Genomic DNA, 3,190 nt, shown 5'->3' with positions numbered 1-3,190 from the left:
CCCCATCCACCAATCTGGAATCTTCCACCAAGGCTGTCGAGTGATTGGGCAAGGGCCAGGGGTCCCTCCTCTAGATCTTCCCTACAGGACATTATACCTGTCTGTCTTCCCACCTTCCACTCCCCCAAATTTCCCCACTGCTTGGTGGGTGATCCCTTCCCCCTGTTTACACCCCCCTTTATATACCGCTGCACAGCCTTGCTCAGGGCTCTTTGTTGTTTGTTTCCCTGAAGTGCGGAGCTCCCCACACCTCCGTAATAAATCTTGGACTGTTACCCCAGCCAAGAGTTGGCCTCTTTTCTCCTCCATGGACATTGCCTCTGCTCCGTCCCAGGGTTGACTGTCAGCGCTCAGCCCTAGCCACTCCCTGAACCTCCCTGAGATACAGGGGAGTGTCCCTGGCAGTCAACCCTGCCGGCTGTTTGGGCAAAGTCCAGTGGATTTCTGGTGGGCACGGCAGCAGCTTGGCGTCCAGTGTGAGGCCTGTGGTCATCTCCGGACCCTGCGGATGAGACGGCCGGACGTTCTGGTGGGTTTATCCTTCAGCATGGCTTGGAACCTGTCTCATGGCCGGCAAGCCTCTGCCATTGGTGCTTCGAGATCAGTGCTGTAGAGCAATTGCTTTAAGCTGTATTCCCATGGCTTTTGGGGAACAGCCCTTTCTTGGCCCAGTGCCAGGAGCTAGCAGGCGGACTCTGGCACCGCATTACTCTCTATCTTCTCTGGGATTATAGAAACACTGAAATAGGAAGAAGAGAATTGTGGTCCTAGTTTCACTACCACTTCTACCCAACCTCTTCTTTCTACTTCTCTCTTGATCTACCCTGCAAGTAGGACATGGGATAAACATGTAAAGAGATGTGGATGAGTTACGATGACTCTGCTATTGTGCGTGCTCCTCCGCCTTCTCCACATGGGGCCTAGAATGGCGACAGCCACGACATCCTTCCTGCTCTGCCCTACAGGTTCCCATGCCTTCTTCTCAACTTCCTTATTCCACCAACTGCCGTTTTGTCATGCCATGATCCTATGCCACCATTTTACCCAAGGCTCCTCCTTTGGCTCCACACCCTGTTGGGGAGGATGAAATAGGAAAACCTTATAAATATGATTGCCTGGCAAAAGATTTGGAAAATACAGACATTGAGATGAGAACTAGATTTGCAAACCCTGACTATTGAATAATTAGAAAACAATAGTATAGCCAGGTTGAAAGCAATCCCCCCTTCTGATTAAACAATGCCCTTTACCTGCAGATAGGTCCAAAGGTCAAATGGAATGCTCTGTCTCACCCCCCAATGTATGGCTCATCCCACACCTGTCGCCCTCCCCTGCAGTATCAGGTATCTGTGACCCCATTGGCCCAAGTCCTGTTCCAGCCCACCTTGCAGCCCCCTGATAAGGTGTGCCTGAGGGACCGGACGCTCTCTTGGATCTTCCCCTGGGACCCTCACCTGGAACCCTCCCTCTCTCTCCTTCTCCCTCTCTCCCTGGGCCTGCCACGAGTTGTTGCGCCTGACAACTCCAAGCAGGGCCTTTCCCCCTTTTAATAAATCACATTTTCTAAGACCTGACTTCAGAGATCTCTCATCCATCCAAACCGTCCTGGAGACCCGCGCTCGCTACAACACCCTTTCCGGAGGAAACTGGAACCACCTCCACCATAGTTCCGGAACTATCACCCTCCAACATGATGTGGGAGTTGAGTGGCCAGAGTTGGACAGTGGGCTGATCCTGGTAGACAACAAAACAAACATAAGTCTGAGGTAGTGGGAAGTGTCTGTTTAAGTTACGGAGACGAAGATGGAATTATGAATGTAGTTATGCTAGTGCATTTAAGCCAAATAAGGTTATGTTCTGAGTTTCTGGTAGTGGTTGGTTGGTTAGTTTTTACACATGGTTATGTTGTTGTTCATTGGTTCGCTACCCTCTGGGAGTTCCATATATATTGTTGTGTACACCCATTTTTGGGGTCTTCAGAGGACACCCTATACTGCGTGCGGCTTACATTTTTGTTGTTCTTTTATTAAAGTTGTTTTCTGGTCTGCCTCGTTGATCCCGTCGTTATTTATTTCATTCTTTACCACCCCGGCTGGTCCAAAGATTGTCGCAATGCCAGTGACAACCTGGAGGTGCCCATGCAGGCTGTACTGATGCCAGTGGTAGAGGCCAAACACCATCATTGATGCCATGTTACGAATAAAGTTGTATTTGTCTCAAGTCATTGTTCCTCCTCCTCAGAAAAAGACCTAAGTCCTTCCAGATCCACTGACCAGAGACCCCTGGGAGAGGATCTGGATAGCAGCAATCAAGGAGGGGGATTGGGAAATGGTGTCGAAGTTTACAGTAGCTTTGGTACGGTACAGAAGAGGGTGGGTGTGAATCCAAGATGGGAGTCATTGTTATATGGGGAAATAAAGGAACTGTGTAAAGCAGCAAAGGACTATGGGAGGGAATCACCTTACTTAAGGAACTTCGTTCAGGCTATCTTCACCACTCAGGTTTTGATGCCACATGATTTGAAGTACATAATGCCTATGTTGTCATCCCACACACAACACAGCCTGTGGGAACAGGGTGGAAAAGATTATTAAATCAGTTGATTGTGGAATATGCTGGTGTTGGGGTTGAGTAAAGATACTGGGACTAGAACAAAGGGAAAACCCAGCGTAGTTAGAGTGAGGAAAGCAGTTCACTCCCAGCATCCCATGCCAGTGTATGTTAATCACCTCTAGAAAGTTCCTTTTCTGTTAGATTATTGGTTAAAAAATGTTGCTAAGTTTTACATATTTCTAATCCCTCTCCCCTACTGGACCCTCACTCTCAAACTCCACCTCCACCCTAACATATATAAGTTGTATTCACCCTGGCTCTTGGCCCTTTTGGTGCACCCCTTTGTACCGTGTTCGCCTTCGATCAGTTTATTTTTGCATTAATAAACCCTCTTCATTTTTGGGTCACCAATTTGTGCCTGTTCCTCATCTAACACTGTCGAATTTTGGGATCTCTCACCAATCTCCTGGGCGGTCTAGGGGTCTGCCCATCCGAGCCAGACCCCGAGCGACCACATGCTGGTGATCAAGCACGGGCAGCAGTAACAATCGACCCCCTTGAGGGTGAAGGGGCGCAAAGCCAACCTGCTGATCAGGCTGCAACCTCCCAAGACCTGTATTAGACAGTATCAAAGATG

Source organism: Anomalospiza imberbis, chromosome Z (genome assembly GCF_031753505.1).
Source record: "Anomalospiza imberbis isolate Cuckoo-Finch-1a 21T00152 chromosome Z, ASM3175350v1, whole genome shotgun sequence".
NCBI classification, from domain to species: domain Eukaryota; kingdom Metazoa; phylum Chordata; class Aves; order Passeriformes; family Viduidae; genus Anomalospiza; species Anomalospiza imberbis.
This window is presented reverse-complemented; position numbering follows the sequence as displayed.